Source organism: Pelodiscus sinensis, chromosome 3 (assembly GCF_052426305.1).
Source record: "Pelodiscus sinensis isolate ZL-2025 chromosome 3, ASM5242630v1, whole genome shotgun sequence".
Classification (NCBI taxonomy): domain Eukaryota; kingdom Metazoa; phylum Chordata; order Testudines; family Trionychidae; genus Pelodiscus; species Pelodiscus sinensis.
The window spans coordinates 193,442,867-193,462,813 of NC_143054.1; the positions used below are offsets into that span (position 1 = coordinate 193,442,867).

Genomic DNA, 19,947 nt, shown 5'->3' on the forward strand with positions numbered 1-19,947 from the left:
ATTTACTTGTTCCCATAATATAAGGACTAGAGGACACCAAGTGAAATTAATGGGCAGCAGGTTTAAAACTAATAAAAGAAAGTTCTTCTTCACACAGCGTGTAGTCAACCTGTGGAACTCCTTGCCAGAGGAGTCTGTGAAGGCTAGGAGTATAACAGAGTTTAAAAAGAGCTAGATACATTCATGGAGGTTAGGTCCATAAAAGGCTATTAGCCAGGGGGCAAGGAACGTTCCCCCTGGCCTCTGTTTGCCAAAGGCTGGAGAAGGATGGCAGGAGTCAAATTGCTTGATCATTGTCTTTGGTCCACCCCCTCTGGGGCACCTGGCACTGGCCACTGTTGGCAAACAGGCTACTGGGCTAGATGGGCCTTTGGTCTGACCCAGGATGTTCTTATGTGTGCGCCTTGCTCATCAGCTGGGCAGCATTTGAATCTCTCATGAGTGGCTGACTTCCAGGGAACAATGGTGGGGTTCAACTCCCACAACAAACCAATGATCTACAGGGAAACAACATAGTTAGGCTAATCGCATAGTCGATACAATTTGTACCAACTCTGCAGTTAGTCGATAAGTGCGGCTGGGCAGAGCCGCAGCAGAGGTAGCTCCAGGTGCCTGCTCTGGAGCCACCTGCACTGCTCCTCTGCAGTTTAAATGTAGCAAGAGCTGCTGGGTCCTGGCTCGCACTGTGTCCAGCAGCACCTGTTTGCGGCGTACGTCCTGTCCACTACCAACAGGGGATGGTGCCGGAGCAGCCTCTGTTTGCGGTGGCCAGGGCTGGCCATGGACCCGGGTGCTCAGGCAGCAGTTCCTGCCCACGGTCAGCCCTGGCCACCATCAACAGGGGCTGGTGGTGGCAAAGCCCCTGTCCATGGGAGGCCCAGCTCCCTGCTGAAACCCCTGCAGACAGAAGCTGCTTCCCAGCAATGTCCACTGTCACCCTCACTGCTACCTCTGATAGAGGCGGGGGAGATGGGAAGGCAGTACCCTGGAGATGGTGCTGGGGGAACACGGCTTTTAAGTCAGCTCCTGGCTCCTGTCCCCACCCTTGCTTCCTCTCACAGAGAGCACGGGGCTAACAGGGACTGCTTGGCTACGTCTAGACTGGCATGATTTTACGCAAATGCTTTTAACGGAAAAGTTTTCCGTTAAAAGCATTTGCAGAAAAGAGCGTCTAGATTGGCACGGACGCTTTTCCTAAAAGCGCAATTTTCACCATTTTCGCGATCGGGGCTTTTTTGCGCAAAACAAATCTGAGCTGTCTACACTGGCCCTTTTGCGCAAAAGCTTTGCGCAAAAGGGACTTTTGCCCGAACGGGAGCAGCACAGTATTTCCGCAGGAAGCACTGATTTCAGACAGTAGGAAGTCAGTGTTCTTGTGGAAATTCAAGCAGCCAGTGTAGACAGCTGGCAAGTTTTTCTGCAAAAGCAGCCCTTGAGTTCCCGCTCATTCCATGCTTCCCTGCTGCTTTTGAAATGTACAAGAGTCCCAAAGGACTCTTGTACATTTCAAAAGCAGATGTGCTGGCAGTGGGAACTGGCACCAGCAGTGGGAACCGGCACCTACTGTGCCTCTGCCTCCCTGTCCCCCGCGGAGATGGTGCTGGGGGAGAACTGGCTTAAAGCTGATGCAGGCAGCAAGCAGAGGGAAGAGAGTAGTCGAGTGGCTCCTTGACTATCTGATAAGCATTTGCTTATCCGATAGTCGACTAGTCGCTAACATCCCTAATTTAGGCAACAATACTGCACTTTCCCCTTAAGACAGGAGGTCAGAACATATCTGGAGGTATAGTTTCCATGTGTATCTTCATGCCTTGACCTGAGAAACATGCAAAAGAAACCATTGCCGCAGGGAACTATGCAAGTAGCTTGATTATTTGAATAGTCTGAAGGGAAATTGATATTTTCAGATAATGGAGGTTTCCAGTAAGAAAACTTTGACTGCAATTAATGGACGTCGAAAGACAGGATTTTGTTTTTGACAGACACAGGCATTTGGATACTGTGGACCCAGTGACATTAATAGTTCCACTGAAGTGACAATTACATGGTTAATTCAAATTTGTAATGCTCTGATGAGGCCTGCTGCCGGATACACTAAACCCATCACAACATGTGTTGCTAACTCTGTCCACACATCTATACAAGTGACACCATCACAGGACTTAATCACATGAGCCAGCACACCAGGGGCTCATTCACCTGCACATTCACTAACATGATATATGCCAACAAGTGCCAAAAATGCTCTTTTGCCAAATATATTGGCCAAACTATATAGTCTCTATGCCAAAGGGTAAATGGACATAAATCAAGATATTAGGAATGGTAACACACATAAAACCAAATGGGAACACTTTAACCTCCCTGGACATTCAGTAATGGATTTAAAAGTAGCTATCCTTCTATAAAAGAATATTATAAACTAATTACAGAAGGAAACAGCTGAACTGGAGTTCATTTACAAGTTCAATATTATCAACGTAGAGGCTTGAATAAAGATCTTAACTGGTTAATGTACTGCAAAGGCAATTTCCCCTCTTTTGATATTCGCATCTCCACATCAACTACTGTAAATGAGACACATCCACACTGCCTTAATTAGCTTCATTAATATAATACTACAATTGACAGGTATTTCCTTTGGTGTTATATATACCCTGGATTCTATAATGTCCATTCCAACTCATCTGATGAAGTGGGTTTTACCCAAGAAAGCTCAAGACCTAAGAAATGCGTTAGTTTCTAAGGTACCACAGGACTGTTTGTTGTTTTTTCATTTCTCTGTGATTGCTGATGGCTCTGCTAACTTCCCCATTATTTAAGTTTGCAGTTGGGGGGTTATATTTAATGATCCCTTTCCATTCTTTCTCACAACCAGGATCTTGCCTAATCTTGTTCTTTTTATAACATTTGTAGAACTTACTCCATATGTTGCTGCTTCTCAAACATTCATTCACACCATAGTTCTCCCTTTCACCCATACTTTCGTAACCTCTTCTTCAAGCTATCCAACGTGCAGCAGTGTGATGGGGCATCTGTCCCACACTGGCCCTTTCAGGTGAGGGCTGGAGGGCTGGAGCTATGGAGCAAGCAGCTTCAGCAGACACCTGCCAATTAGGGCCCAGCTGTGGGCTGTATAAATAAGGGCTCCAGGAGGGAGGAAGGGAGAGACTCACTCTTGCTCTGGCTGGGGAGTGGGAGGGACCTAGCTGCTAGGGAAGCATGAGGCTTTCTGATTTACAGCATGACTGAGGAAGCTCTGGCCAGGCAAGTTCTCAGGTTGCAGGGCCTGAAACAAGGCCCTGGGGTGCTAGGGCTGAGGAGAGGCAGGCAGGAAAGGCAAAAGCAGCAGGTCCATACCCCATTGCCAATGATGAGTGGTCACTTCAGACTGCAGTTTTGGGTCACTGAGGCATGGTGGGCATCGGGGGATTGAGGGTCCCCAGAGGGGGAGGACTCCTGAGTCTGGGGGCACTGCAGTAGGGCAGTACCCAGGTAGAAGGCAGCATGGTTGGTCTGGAAGAGACATAGGCTCTGGCAAAGGGTGGTGGAGAATAACAAGTAGCAGTTGCTGAGACACCAGCCAGAAGGGGGTGCTCCAGCACCAAAATGCTAATTCCCTGAGAGCCCAGCAGGAGGCGCCCGTGGTGGTGAGGCCTGCCCTATTACAAGCAGTTACATAATATTCCTGCCATTCTAAGAGTGTCAAGGTTAAGAATGGCAAAGTATTTTGTTACCATATCTCTTTACATGGGCTGTCAAATAGACCCAAAGGTGATTCTGGTTCTGAGCTCAGCATGAGGGCTTATAGCAAGTTCATATCTTGTACAGTAGTCTTCTGCAGCTGAGCCAACGATTTTCTCCCCACGACTGAGTTTCCTGGCACAACCACCAGTAACAGCAGACACCTGGGCTCGATCTAAGAGAGACTTTTAGCCCTGATGATCACAAAATTGTTCTACATTTATGTACTCACTGCTGAGAGATTTTGGACCTCGGTCTCCTAAGACAGATTCTGTTCTATTTTTTTTTTCTTCACAGTAACCTTGCAAGGTCTAACCTTACGACACAAGGGAGGTGAGACAGAACAGGGCCTCTAGCATCATTACTTTCCTATGACTATGTTGTCAGAGGAACCATATTAAAGATAGCATTTTATTTCATCCTGGCGTCTCAATTTTCCAGTCCCAGAATAGTAACATTTTTATAAACACTGCTTTATGTAAGCACTAATAACAATAGTTAAAAACTTTCTTTGTGCCATTAACTGCTGCAAACTTTCATGCGGCACAAAATGTTATTTTAATAGCTGAAGATATATTTTATTTTAATAAAACCTGGTGGCCTTTTGTTTCGATCAGACTCAATCATTGCACTTCAAATGAATCCCAAGAACTGAGTGTGAGCATGCAGTTAGCGGATTCTTATCGCAAACTTATTTTACATTTTTTCTTGTCATTCTATTTTCCTTCCCCATCCTCTCTGTAACCCTCAGGCTACGTCTACACCATGCATTGCTGCACAAGAAGATATGCGAATGAGGCATGGTGATGAAAATTGCCACACCTCATTTGCATACCTAATGAGCTGCCATTTTGTGGAGGGGGGTTTTGTGCAAGAGGGAGCTGTTGACACTGCTCCTTCTTGCGCAAAAACCCTTCTGTCGCTTATTTTCAGGAAGAACAGCTCCTGTGCAAGAGGGGGTTTTTGCGCAAGAAGGAGAAGTGTAGACAGCTCCTTGTTACGCAAAAGCCCCTTCCGCAAAATGGCAGTTCATTAGGTATGTAAATGAGGTGCAGCGATACTCATCACTGCGCCTCATTTTCATATCTTCTTGCGCAACAATACGCAGTGTAGGCGTAGCCTTAGGGTATGTCTACACTGCATGGCTATTTTGAAATAAGTTATTCTGAAGTAGCTTATTTTGAAATAGCACATCTACACTGCAGAGAAGCCTCAAAATTAGTCCAAGGCAGACTTCCCTGATGTGGACGTGCTATCTCGATTTAGAACCCCGAGAGGCACTGAGGAGGAATAACTTAGAATGGCTCTGGTGAGGGGCTAATTCGAAATAGAAGCAGTAGAGCATCTACACACACCTTATTTCAAAATAGCTATTTTGGAGCAGGCATTATTCTTTGTAGAATGAGGTTTACAGATTTCAGAATAAGCCGTCCATCGTTTTGAAATTATTTCAAAATAATGGAACAGCGGTGTAGCTGCTCACATTGTTATTTCAAAATTTTAGTTATTGATGCCTCTCCTCTGAAGGAGCAATAACTGACCCTTTGAAATATCTGTGAGAAGCAATGAGAGAGAAATAATACTTGATCCCTTCCCCTCACTTTTAAGGGTACTCATTTTAATCCCCTAAAGTTCCAGCCAACAAAGCTAAAATCTGGAAAGCTGAGAAAGGTCATGAAATGATGGCATTGAGCAGAGATACAAAGGTCACTGAAATCATTGGGGGATCTTTCTATTCACTTCTGTTTGGATCCAACCATGAATCAAACTGTGTACTCTTGTTTTAGCTACCAAATGGACACCCTCTATTTTGGGTTAAATTATACTGCATATAGTCAATACTGAGGGCCAAAATTATGACCCACTATATAATTATGACCCTTTATTTTTGTTTTTTATTTAGTTTTAAAATTCATGGAAATATACAGGTTTTAATACAAAAACAAACAAACAAACAAAACCAGGTGAAAATCAGAGAAAAAATAAAACCTGTTTGCATTTGTCTAGGTAACTAAGGGAAATATTATGCTCTTTTTAAAATAACTTTTTAAAAATCCCTCATGCAATGAAATGTAGTTCAAAACAGTTTTGCATTTTTGAAACACTGCACCATGAAAAGTAGTTTACTGACTTCTATTTGCTTTGAATGCTGCTAACTATCCAAGCTAGCTGTCAAACTGCTACTGTGTGTGTGATGTGCATGGGAGTGATGACAATATGTACACCAGCACTGAAATCATTCCAGACTTCTCACCTGGCTCCTGACTCAGGAAGGAGAGATAGCAGCACCAGGTATCAAGCCATCCTCTCTCCTTCCAGAGCAGGGAGCCTGGTCCCAGGAGTTCTGGAACATGCAAAATTCAGAAACTAGTTAAAACCCCACAAATAATTTCTTCTGTATAACCTGGGAAAGGCTGAGAACCTAAGATCTTACTCTGTGGTAATCCACAGCCTTGATTCCATAATGCAAGCCATGCTGAGAACCCTCTATGGCTGCGTCTAGACTGGCATGATTTTCCGCAAATGCTTTTAAAGGAAAAGTTTTCCGTTAAAAGCATTTGCGGATAAGAGCGTCTAGATTGGCACAGACGCTTTTCCTCAAAAGCACTTTTTGCGGAAAATCGTCCGTGCCAATCTAGACGCGTTTTGCGCAAAAAAGCCCCAATCGCCATTTTCGCGATCGGTGCTTTTTTGCGCAAAACAAATCTGAGCTGTCTACACTGGCCATTTTGCGCAAAAGCTTTGCGCAAAAGGACTTTTGCCCAAACGGGAGCAGCATAGTATTTCCGCAAGAAGCACTGATTTCAGACAGTAGGAAGTCAGTGTTCTTGCAGAAATTCAAGCGGCCAGTGTAAACAGCTGGCAAGTTTTTCTGCAAAAGCAGATGCTTTTGTGGAAAAACTTGCCAGTCTAGACACAGCCTATGGGTATGTCTACACCACAGAGGTTTTTTTTTGGAAGAACAGCCGTTTTTCCGAAAAAATTTCAATTATGTCCACACACTAATCATGTTTTCGGAAAAAAATTGAAAGAACAGGGTTTTTTCCGACATTGGTAAACCTCTTTCTACGAGGAAGAAGCCTTTTTCCGAAAGAGCACTTTTGGAAAAAGGTGTGTGTGGACGGCGAAGAAGGAGTTCTATCATAAGAAAAGGAAAAAGCACAGGTACCCTGGTGGCCATTCTGCCCATAGTAATTACAGCTTACATGTGAGAGAGTGTCCACACTGAATGGACACTATCTGTCGAAAAAGTAGATCACTTTTTTTTATGCGCTTCTGCTGTGTGGATGCTCTCTTTAGGAAGAAGTTTTTTCGGAAGATCTCATCTGGAAAAGCTTCTTCTAAAAGAAGCCTGAAGTCTAGACATAGCCTATGGGATGAATATCTATTGAATGTAGAAAGCAAACTGCTAATATTTTACTATGGGAAGATTACAGCAGAGTTAGAACCTCTTTGCTTATAGTGGGATTGTAACAATGACCAATAATGCATAATGCAAAAGGAAATGATAAAGCTGGATATTTTTAAGTAAGATTTTGCTCGTGCCAACAAACTCCTCCCCCAAGTTGGAAGCCTCGGAGATATGATATTTTTAAAAAATAGAAAACTAGAGCATTGCAACATGTTTTAATTTCAAACCACCTGCTTCCATCATAATAAAACAGCCATATGTGCCGGCTCTCTTTTGGCTTTGTTTTGTTCCCATAATTCATATTTGTCATTCCTATTAACTTTACTAACAAATCAGGTAGCTGTTATGTGCTCTAGTCAGTAAGTAGCATTCAGTGTTTGTGGTATATTTTGAGAGTTCTTGCTCAGTGATCACATTTCTTTCATCTATTACATTTAATCAGAATATATACCCACAGGCATTTATCTCAATAGGATAGGGGAGAGCTATTTTTCACGGCAAAAGACAGCACTTCAATGCTACCGCATCCTTGAAAACATTTAATTCAAATCAGAACTGAATATGCATGAGGCAATGTTTTCTGCATGTTTGTTTTGGGCTCAAGACTAGCATCTGAAGTTGCTGACGTCACATTTCAGCATCCTTTGGTATGAAATGTACCAAAAGTAAGCACATCTCCGTACCACTTATTTTACTATTTATTTTACTGTTTAACAGAAAAGGAAATTTGGAAGAATAAAAAAGTATATTGGAAAATATATCACGGAATATATGGTATCTAGACATATGCAATAGATCACTTAGGGCGTTCCTACTTGGGGACCCTAAGGAAGCTTAATCCAAATTAATTTTTAACATGGATTAGACAAAACAACATTAAACTCCTGTTTAGAGACTTATATTCTGAATTAAAGTGGCTTTATAGAATCATAAAATCATAGAATCATAGGACTGGAAGGGACCTCAAGAGGTCATCGAGTCCAGCCCCCCACCCTCAAGGCAGGACTAAGCTCTGTCTACACCATCCCTGACAGATGTCTATCTAACCTGTTCTTAAATATCTCCAGAGAGGGAGATTCCACAACCTCCCTTGGCAATTTATTCCAATATTTGGCCACCCTGACAGTTAGGAATTTTTTCCTAATGTCCAATCTAAACCTCCCTTGCTGCACTATAAGCCCATTACTCCTTGTCCTGTCCTCAGAAACCAAGAGGAACAAATTTTCTCCTTCCTCCTTGTGACACCCTTTTAGATATTTGAAAACCGCTATCATGTCCCCCCTTAATCTTCTTTTTTCCAAACTAAACAAACCCAGTTCATGAAGCCTGGCTTCATAGGTCATGTTCTCTAGACCTTTAATCATTCTTGTCGCTCTTCTCTGTACCCTTTCCAATTTCTCCACATCTTTCTTGAAATGTGGCGCCCAGAACTGGACACAGTACTCCAGCTGAGGCCTAACTAGTGCAGAGTAGAGCGGCAGAATGACTTCACGAGTTTTGCTTACAACACACCTGTTGATACAACCTAGAATCATATTTGCTTTTTTTGCAGCAGCATCACACTGTTGACTCATATTCAACTTGTGGTCCACTATGACCCCTAGATTCCTTTCCGCCATGCTCCTTCCTAGACAGTCGCTTCCCATCTTGTATGTATGGAACTGATTGTTCCTTCCTAAGTGGAGCACTTTGCATTTCTCTTTATTAAACTTCATCCTGTTTACCTCTGACCATTTCTCTAACTTGCTAAGGTCATTTTGAATTATGTCCCTATCCTCCAAAGAAGTTGCAACCCCACCCAGTTTGGTATCATCTGCAAACTTAATAAGCGTACTCTCTATCCCAATATCTACATCATTGATGAAGATATTGAACAGTACGGGTCCCAAAACAGACCCTTGCAGAACTCCACTTGTTATCCCTTTCCAGCAGGATTTAGCACCATTAACAACAACTCTCTGACTATGGTTATCCAGCCAATTATGCACCACCTTATCGTGGGTTTAATTAGTTTGCTTTAATTTAATGCATTTACATTAATTCAGAATAACCTTTCTGAGGGTGTGTCTAAACTACACCCCTCTTCCGACAAAGGGATGTAGATTAGGCACATCGCTATTGCAAATGAAGCGGGGATTTAAATATCCTGCACTTCATTTTAATAGAAATGGCCGCCGCTTTTTGCCGCCGCGGAAGTTTGCCGGCAAAAAGCGGCAGTCTAGACGGGGATTGGTCGACAAGGAAAGCCTTTTGCAACCAATCCCTTATGCCTTGTGCAACGAGGTTTACAGGATCGATCGGAAAAGGGTTTCCTTGTCAACCAATCCCCGTCTACACTGCCGCTTTTTGCCGGCAAAGTGCAGTGTCAGCAAAAAGCAAAGGCCATTTCTATTCAAATGAAGCGCAGGATATTTAAATCCCCGCTTCATTTGCAATAGCGATGTGCCTAATCTACATCCCTCTGTCAGCAGAGGGGTGTAGTTTAGACAAACCTTGCATGTCCCCAAGTAGATAAATGAGGGATTGTAGGAAATGACAAACTGTTAGCTAAAGGTCTGATCCAAAGCCCAGACAAATCAAGTTTTAACAGTGACTTCACTGGATTTTGGATTAAGCTCTCTGTCCTATCCCCAAATCATCCTAAATGAGACTGAACAATCAGTGGACGAATATGAGTGCAGACTGTGAAACACAAGGAGTTGAGTAGACCAAAGCTACATGTAGAGTATTTTCAGAAATATTATTGAATCGGCAACTGCAAGACAAACCACGGTTCCTTAAGGGAAGGATTCTCTGAGGAATAGCCTAAAGACAAGTCCCTCCCCTTCACACTTATTTCAGAATAATTATGTATCTCGGGAGTGTGAAAAATCCACACCTCTGAGCGAGATAGTTATGGCAACTATAACTCCCATGTGGCCAGCACTATGTTGACAGGAGACCTTCTCCCACCAATATAGCTGCTGCTTCTTGCTGAGGTGGAGAAATTAAACTGACAAACAGGTCTCCCATTGGCTTAGAGCATCTTTGGCTGTATCTACACTACTGATTTCAGTTATGCTGATGATCCTCCACAGATGTAAATAAACTGCTTATGAATGTCAACACATCATTTTTAGTGACAGCAGAATGCTAATGACGTTCTTTCATCAACAAAAAGAATAGTGCACTGTGGGTAGGTATTCCACTGTGCAACTTGCCACCACCTGCCCCTGGGAGGTCTGGTAACACATCGCTGTGCATCATGGGTATGGGCTCAGCATCCCATGATGCAATTTTCTTCATCCCATCATTCCTACTACATTGTGCATTACTTTCCAACAGCCAGTGTAAATTGTGTGCCCGCTGTCTCTGCATGAAAGCATGGATCCTGCACTGCTTTCCATGCTTGTGATGAGTGTTAGGAACACAATGTGACTGATCTTGCAGTATTTCCTAATTGGGGAATCTGACGACACTGTGATGTCTGCCCTGCTCTGTGGCATGGAAAGACACAATTCAAGATTCCTTTTGGCATTCATGGAGAGGCCACGCACAGTGGATCATCAGAACAGGTCCTGGGAAACAAGCACTGAGTGGTGGAATCGTACTGTAATGCAGATATGGAATGCTGAACAGAAGCTGCAGAACTTTTGCAAGTGCAAAGCCACCTTCTTGTATGGCTGTAGACTGGATCCATAGCTGTTCACCTACATCCTGCTTTGGTGCCTGCAGCCGTAATTACTGATAGGTGCAGCTAAGTTTCCTGCTATGGGGGAAAGCACAAGGCAGCCTTCCCAAGGAACCCTCCGCACAGGGTTGTAGATTGTAGGCTAGACTCCTGGGGAATTGAAAACAGGTCCTGGCCTGCCCAATGACCAGACAGCCCTGTTGCCTGTCTCTCATCTTCCTCCAACTCCTCTTCTTCATCCACCATGTTGTGCACATTGTTCTCAGCCCCCCCAAAGTATTCTTGGGGCTCTTGGCGGGGGTGGGGAGGTTGCTGCCAAGATCCACGTGCAGCTCTTTGCAAGTCTTTGGCAACACAGCACAACGATTGGCCTCCCTTGCTTTCTTGTATAACTGCCTCAGCTCCTTGATCTTGGCCCAGAGCTACTGCACACACCAGACCCCTTAAGCTCCATGCCCCAAGCCATCTGACTGTAGGTATCAAATTTCCTGCAGCCAGAATGATGTGGTGACTGCATGGCCTCCCCTCCCCACAGACCCAGCAGATCTAACGCCTCCAGAGTGCTCCAGGCAGGAACATGTTTGCTGCCACTATGGCCAGCTGGACAGATGCTCTGGTGAGCTGTCCAAAGTGAGCAAATAGGAAGAGGAATTTCAAAGATTCATGGGGCTTTAAAGGGGGAGGGGAACATGACTACATTACCTGGCTGTAAGACAGCAGGGTTCGTACTGGCAACCAGAGTGGTCATGAGGGGCTTTCTGAGACACGTCCTGGAGGCCAATTAAAGTGACATAAGCAACTCAATGTCTATACTGACATTGTGCCACTCTAACTTTGTATGCATTCTCATCCAGCTGGTTTTAGTTAAATCAGCGGGGTGAGCATTGCGTTGGTTCCACCTCCACTGGTTTGTCGACGAAAAATGACTTTTGCTGACAAAATTGCGTAGTGTGGACATAGGCTTCATTAAAGTGCAACAGCAGGGAAGCTAGCGGCACTGATGCAGCAGCTAAAGTGTAGATCTGTCCTGAGAGAAAAATCAAAATCACAAAAATGACAGTGAATAATGCCTCGATGAAGCTCTCTCTATGGAGTTAGGGCTGAAAATTGGTTTGCTATAAACGCTTCTCAATCTGAAACAAAAACAAGAGTGAGGCAGCTTATATATCTGTTCCTCTCCATATAGTATGATATTTAATCACATAGGGTACATCTACACAGCAGGGCTAAAGTCAAATTAAGCTACATAACTTCAGTTATGTTAATTGCATAGCTTAAGTAGAAATAGCTTTTGGTGCTGTCTACACAACAGGAAGTTGAAAGATGATCCTTCTTCCTTTGACGTCCCTTACTCTTCGTGAAATGAGGGTTACCATGAGTCGGAGTGTGGGGTGGGACCCCTCCCGTTTGCCCAGCATGGGGGAGGGGCAGTGCCGCGCCAGAGAGCCGAGGTCGGCGCACTGGGCCTGTCAAGGCCGGCACGGAGGCCAGCAGAGCACAGGCCGTCCGGTCAGAAAGGGGGCAGGGCCAAGCTGTGCCAGGACAGGGCGGCTGTCAACAGCCGGCGCCGCACCTCCGGCAGCTGACGTCGGCGCCTAGGAGCAGAGCTTTGGCCCTTAGGCACAGCGTCCCGGAGTGTGGAGATGCTGAGGGAGCAGGACAATGCGCTGCAGCGAACCTTGGCAGGCCAGTTGAAAAGGCTCGGGGAGGAAGCAACGTGGCATCTTGCACGGGAGGAGTCGCCGGGCAGCCTGGGGGAACATCTTACCCCACCCAGGTGGAACAGCCGGCAGAGTCCCCAGGAAGATGGGAGCAGAGAGGCAGGAACCGGAGAAGATGACGGAGCAGTAAGCTCTGCAGGCCCATCTGGAGGAGCCGTCATACAGGAGGGGGATAGGAAGCAGCCCGGGGCAGAGCGCTTTTGGAGCCCGTGGGGTGATGCGCTTCGGGGAGGAACCCCATCAGTCAGATAAGGGTTGCGCTCCCTGACCCCTTAGGGCCCAGGCTGGGATCTGGTGGAGAGGACGGGCCCGGGTATCCCTAATCCCTCACCCTATGCTCCGTGATAGTCTAGCCCAGTGCACTAGTACATATGAAGTGGCAACCAACTCAGTGGTTGGCCACTGGCTTAGCCTGGACCCCAGGGAAGGGGCCATGCTTAGGGGCTCAAGGACCCCGTAAGACCCCGACATACGTAGGATGGTGGGCTCGCTGGGCCTCCCCCACGGGCGTGGAGTGGGAGCTCACACCCATGAATCCGCCACACTGCGGGGTTTGAAGGCGGTGGGCTCACAGGGCCCTACCCTCCAGATGGAGAGTGGGAGCTCACACCCCTAAACCTGCCACATGGAGTAAAGTCCTCCAGCTCAACATTATTTCAAAATAAAAGCTTGTAGTGTAAACACGCACTATGTTATTTCAGAATAATGTCAGTTACTCCTTAATAACACTGCTGTGTAGACGTACCCGTAGTGGAGCAATATTATATTACGGATCTGATTCTCTTTACTTTCATGCACCTTTTAAACTTCCCCGGCAATGAAAAAGGGTCTAAGGTAGAAGACTATAGAGTGATATCCTTGCCTCCCCCAGTCAATGGGAGTGTGTGTTATCATTAACTGCTATGGAAGTAGGATTTCAACCAAGGTGCTGACTAAACAGGCAGATGTGATGTACAGGATAAACACTCAAACAGGAGAAAATGTGGAGCACCATCAGCAGAGAAATCATCTCTGGAGGTTCCATGAAGGAAATGGATTTTAAGTAGGGATGTGATGGAACAGATGGAAGGCACATGAAATGGGAGGCTGTTCCAATCAGAGGAGATGGTTTGGAAGAAGTTTCAAAGTTCATAGTAGGAGGAAGATTTGAAGGTTCATAGTTAGGAGTGAGAAAACAGAGGGAGAAGTGAGATCTGTCTATCTTTCTAGGTTCTCATGTGGCACCCATCACTGTGGTATTTGAGATAAGAGATGAGATCATGTTGGAGGTATTCTTGGAAACAGCTCTGAAGATGAGGAACATGTGAGCTTGATGAAGAATTGAAGTCAGCAGGTGATTTTGGAAGATGAGTGAGATGAGCCAGGTGGCAGATAAGGAGGCTGAATGTAGCAGGATTTTGGATAGATTGCAGTTGGCGGAGTGGGGGAAGGTAGGTTACTAGTGGAGGAGGGTAACAGAGGAGGTTGCATTAATCAATGAAAAAGATGAGCAAGGTTCTAGCAGTAGTGGAGGGAAGAAAAGGAGGGATGTATAAGATATTGTACAAATAGAGTTGGCAGGATTAGCAAGAACTTGTATCTAGGGATGATAGGGAGGTCGGAGGAGGACAGAGGAATTGGTACAACTCCAAGCTTGTAACACTGGAGACAGCGGAGAGACAGAAAAGAGAGGGAAAGAAAAGAGAATTTGGTGTTACAGACAAGAAGTTCAATTTTGGACATAACTAATTTGACATTACAATGGCCTTTCTGAGTGGAGACTATGGGGGAAAGGACTAAATTGTGGAGGAAGATTCTGGTGTTGCTAGCATATTGGTAAATCTGCTACAAGAGAGGATAGCTCCAATCACATGGGAGGTAACAAAACTATCAAGGAAAATAAAACTGCACACGGGCCAAAAATACAAGTTACTTGTGTGAAACATGAAGGGCGTAAAGGAGTTGTTGAAGAGTAAATGGGCAAGCCAGCAACCAGGTTGGCATGATAGAGCTGCAGGAACCTATGTCATTTCAGATATTAACAGGCCACAGGCCAACATGCCTGCTCTTTCACCATTTATTCACTGGTCTTTCCTACTCTCTCTCCATAACCTGCAACACCCTTCCCCTCTAGATCCAGCTGTAGTCTGAATGGCCATATACGCATCACATGATCTCAGTGCCCTTTCTATTGGTACTGTTCGTTTCCCCAGTTTTTATTCTGAGGACTAAGCTCCTTATCTGTATAAAACATATACATTTTTTTCTCTTCAACAACTTTTGCTGAGTAAATGGAAAAGAAGGAAATGAGGACCCTAAAAGATGCAGCTCTAGACCAAGGAAAATAGAGACATAAGTTAGTTCAGATGTCTGTCTGGGAAGTCTGATACTGTATCTAGTGGATAGAGGATAGATAAAAGAGGAATGCATTGGTCCAAGTTGTCTTTAAGAAGGTAAGAGAGTCTCTTTCAGATCAGAATGATGGTACGTAAAGCTTGTGTATCAGATCAATCACACTAGCAGATGAGACTGGCATAAGTACAGGCAGTCCCCGGGTTACGTACAAGATAGGGACTGTAGGTTTGTTCTTAAGTTGAATCTGTATGTAAGTCGTAACTGGCGTCAGCCGCTGCTGAAACTGATCAGTTTCAACCACGGCTGAATCTGGACGCCAGTTCTGACTTACATACAGATTCAACTTAAGAAACCCAGGCGTCTCCAAGTCAGCTGCTGCTGAAACTGATCAGCGGCTGATTCCAGGAAGCCTGGGGCAGAGCAACTCTGCCTTGGGCTTCCTGTAGTCAGCTGCTGGTCAGTTTCAGCAGCGGCTGACTTGGGGACGCCTGGGGCAGAGCAGCTGGGGTGCTGCCTGGTTGGTCCAGTAGCGCGGCTCCTCGGCGCTACTGGACCAACCCAGCAGCACCCCAGCTGCTCTGCCCCAGGCGTCCTGATTCAGCCGCTGCTGAAACTGACAAGCAGCGGCTGAATCAGGACGCCTGGGGCAGAGCAGCTGGGGTGCTGCCTGGTTGGTCCGGAGCGGCGCTGCGGGACCAACCCGGCAGCCCCCAGCTGCTCTACCCCAGGGGTAGGCAAGAAAAGCCTGGTCTGCTGGGGGGGGGGGGTGCAGCTAGTGCCAGCAGACCAGGGGGGACAGGAGCAAAGCCTTGGAGCACACCCGCAGCGGGACAGCCCGGGCGCGCTTGGGCTGTCCCGCTGCGGGCGTGCTCCAAGGCTTTGCTCCCCATCTCCCTGCAGACCAGGGAGACGGAGAGCAAAGCCGCGGAGCACGCCCGCAGCGGGACAGTCCAAGTGCGCCCGGGCTGTCCCGCTGCGGGCGTGCTCCAAGGCTTTGCTCCTGTCCCCTGGTCTGCTGAGGGGGGTCCTGTACCTATGGGAAGCCGCCCTGTACCTATGGGAAGAGACGGAATTTTTGATAGCCTTGAAAACAGGTTCTGGAAGAGAATCATAAAGATGAAATGAATGCAATAAATTAAGCGATCAAAAAAAAATAATGATGGGAAACTGTAGGCATCTGAAAGGGCATAGATTACATTACTGGAAAAAGAAAAAACTGCTTTGAAGCCAAGGCTCCCTCTAATCATTTTCATCTGTGTGTGGATTTTTTCCATCCGTGTGTGGAATAATTTTGTATGTGCACTGAGGTATGAGCAAATGTGCTCATCAGTACAAACAAAACAAACAAACTAGCTGTGAGCACTCTGCTAATCAGGTGGGCAGCATTTGGACCCCCTGTATGGCTGCATAAGTGCATAGTTTCTGGGGAACACTGTTTGAAGTCCATTAATGGAGTGGAAGCTACAAGGGTTTTCAAGAGTAGTCTGAATGGAGAGGATCAGACAAAATGGGGTTGGGTAAATATTGCCCTTGATTATACAGGGACAGGAGAAAAACAAACATAGAGGGCTCATTCTCAATTATATTGGTTACATAAAAGCTACTCTGGAGTTACATCAATATATTCCAATGAAGACTCAAGCCCAGATGTTGACCCAAAGGCTACGTCTAAACTGCAAGCCTCTTTCGAAAGAGGCTTTTTTGAAAGTATCTTTCGAAAAATCCTCTTTTGAAAAAGAGAGTCTAGACAACACGAAGATTTTTCAAAAAAGCGTTTCACTTTTTCGAAACAGAGTCTAGACACTCTCTTTCGAAAAAGCCCTGTTTTCATGCAACAGGGCCTTTTTTAGAAAGATGACTTTCGAAAAAAGGCGTTATTCCTCATAGAATGAGGTTTACCGCCGTCGACAAAACCACCGTGTTCTTTCGATTTCCTGTGGACAGAACACAGTAGTAGTCTAGACGTAGGTACAGTTTTTTCGAAAAAAGACCACTTTTTTTAAAAAGAACCCTGTAGTCTAGACAGACCCAGAGTGTCTAGAATCCCCTGCAAATTCTGTTCCTGGATACACCCATACAACTCCCATTTAAATAATCAAAAGAGTTGCACTACTACCATACATCTTCATCATCACCACCATCATTAAGGTTTATTAATCCATTTCTTGGATTCCCAATAAAAGAGGCACTAACTGTCCCCTCTTTGTATTAATCAGCATGCCTGTTACTTTCAACTCCCGTCCAAAGAGTATTAAAATTATTTATTTTACCTAAAGAAATGTGAACAAAACAGGGTATATGACTTCATTTTAATTTTTTAGTTCTTTATTCAATTCACTTAAATCAGTAGCAAAAGCTTAGCTTTAGGCTCACATCCTCATTAATTCTGTCACAGCTCAGAAAGCAGAGGCGAGGAACTGAACCTTTTGAACAGAGTAACCAGTAAAAGTAAGAAACTCAGATCTTACAGAAATAGAAACCTTCTCCTGTAAGAAAAAAAATACAATTTATTTATTTAAACTCCTTTGTTAAGAACTTTTTCAAATAATTTTAGTTTAAATTTTGCAGTGAGGGTTTTGAGCTTCAGAAATAGCATAATCAGGCTTTAAAAAGATGAGATTTTATTGGTAAATGTCAATCTACGTTAATTTATCTGTACACACAAACCCACAAAAATGTACAGATAGATGAACGGAAACAAATACATCTTAAGCTCTTAGAATGTGATTGAAGAATATTTACTTTGTATAATTAACATGTGAGGTTGTTAAAGCTTTATAACTGTAAAACAGAAATGAACTTTTTAAATCTCAACAGCTCCAGTTGTCATGGTCATGAGGGGATGACCAGCAGCCTGGGGACTAAGGGTTTAACTGTACCTAGCCAGGTAGCAGTCAGCCAATAGAAATGCAGGTAGGAATTTCAAACTGAGACAAAGGAATTTTTGATTTTTCCCTCCTTTGTCCCTGGGCAGTTGACTCTCCAGATATTGAGGGGGACAGACAACATGGCCCTCTCTAAGAAAAGACTCTTCACCATCTGTAAGTAGGGCAAAGTCTAGATAAATCCATTAGATTTTATTGTTTTATGGTTTGGGAATGGGAATCTTATGTCTGTGCATTTAGAATTGGTTTTCCTCTCTTTTGAAACTAAGTTTTGGCCAATGGGAATTCCCAGGAGTATGTTAAATGGTGACTTTTTCCATCTAGTCATTATACTTGCAACAGGAGGATGGTTTTGACTGGGGGAAGATTCCGAAAGGCACCTACTTGTCTTAAAAAATTAATGGGAATTAGAGACTTGATTATCATCTGGGATTTTGAAAATCTCTTCCTAAATGTATAAGGTCCTGATCCTGCAATGAGGTCCACATGAATAGACCCCATTCCCCAGTGGAGCTTTATGTGGATGTAGGTGTTACCCCAAAAATATTCTCACTGGAGACCACCCAGGGTTACACTAGGATGGGTTTATTTCCACTAGGTAAAACTAAAGAGGAGTAAGCATCCACCAAAGGTTTTAAACTAAAGAAGATAGAACTCTCTCTCTCTCTCTCTCTCACACACACACACACACACACACAGACAAGCAAGCAAGCACACACCCCTCCATCCCTGCCCTCAGGCACTCACAAACTCACACAGACATATGGGTTGTGGAAGGAGCCAAGGGATGTGAATCCTGGAGGGTCTGTCTGCTCATCATGTCTGGGAAAGCTGATCAGGAGGAGAGACACTGGAGAGGAGCTTCTCAGAAGCAGGGGAAGGAAAAAGAGAGAGTCTCATATATGCTCCCTCTCCTTATATTGTGTCTGAATGGCCCCTGTGACTCATTCACCTTGTCATCAGGGAGCATGCCCAGACTTCCCTTTATCCAGCAAGGAGCATGCCCAGACTGTGATGACTCATTGGAATGTGCTCCATTGTTCCAAGCAGGGGTGGCCTGTGAGTATAGGCCGACTCGGCCGTTGCCTAGGGCACCGCCTTCAACAAGGCACCCAATGATGACATCACACCATTGAGGAGGCGCCAATCGTGCATTCCACCAGGGGTGCCAGCTGCCGGCAGCCTGCCTTGGGCCGCCCCTAGTTCCAAGCCTTCTTCAAACACACTCACACTCTTTCTCCATTCACTCAGGGGAGAATGCAGCTTAGAGAAAGTTACAAGCGAGGTGGCTGAGAGTTAAAAAGATTACAAATTTGCCGCTTACAGTAAGTTTCTGAGAGTTACACAGATTACAAAGTTTGACAAGATCACAATGAGTTGCAGTTAAAAACCTTAGACCTTGCAGTTTGGTGTAGCTTTAGAAAATCCATGTATATACATTAAGTAAGCTCAGGCGGAGGCTTTTTTATGCAACCGTAGGGATCTATCTATACTTGTGGCGTTCATGAAGCAGGCCTATGAAAAATTAGAGGGCTTATTAGAGTAGAGTGAGGTATCTGCAAACAGGGTGGGATTTTCACAGGTGCTCTGTGTTGGCCTAACTCTACTCCCAGTGAAATTAGTGGGAGTTTTAGCAAGACTTTAATAGGAGCAGAGCTATGTCAGTGCCGAATGCTTTTGAAAATCCTACCCTCAGGACGTACTGCCTGACAGATCACTAACAAATTAACTCCATTGGCTTATGTATGTGTCAGATTATCAATGAGGATAAATTAAGGGACTGGTTCAAATCTTAACTTACTAAAATCAAAAGAATTCATTCTGGATTTACTGTAGCTCAACCTCCACAAAACCGAATGTTCTTTGTTGTATTTTAACTATCCATCAATAAGTAGACAATGGCCATATAACAGTATTTCTGAAATTTCCTGATTTCTCCTTCAAAAAGCAAACATATCATGATTTTTACCCGGGGTGGCTAGACTGGAAAACAGAAAAAAACAGACATACAACTCTTCCTGTGTTCGTTCATTTCCTCTTTCTTCCAAAACATGAGCAGATTTGTTCAGTTTGGTTTTGTTATGCCGTTACATCTTCCTTCAGATTCCTTTTCCATTTTTGTGATGGTTATTTCAAGGCCTTCCTTCCATGAAGAATAAAACTGTGTAGGGTTTCTTAGGA

General features: G+C 44.7%; 1 protein-coding gene and 1 long non-coding RNA gene across 7 annotated transcripts in view; one reads left to right on the forward strand and one right to left on the reverse strand.

The window, feature by feature from the left end:
- Nucleotides 1-19,947, reverse strand: part of PLCB1 (phospholipase C beta 1) — a 698,632-nt gene that overhangs the window by 235,562 nt on the left and 443,123 nt on the right. The gene's annotated exons all lie outside the window — the stretch shown is intronic.
- LOC112543548 (uncharacterized) overlaps nucleotides 18,954-19,947 on the forward strand; it is a 32,734-nt gene continuing 31,740 nt past the window's right edge. For all 3 annotated transcript variants that reach the window (XR_012903037.2, XR_012903035.2, XR_012903036.2), the window contains exon 1: nucleotides 18,954-19,091. This is a non-coding gene — a long non-coding RNA (uncharacterized LOC112543548). The remainder of the gene's footprint in view (nucleotides 19,092-19,947) is intronic.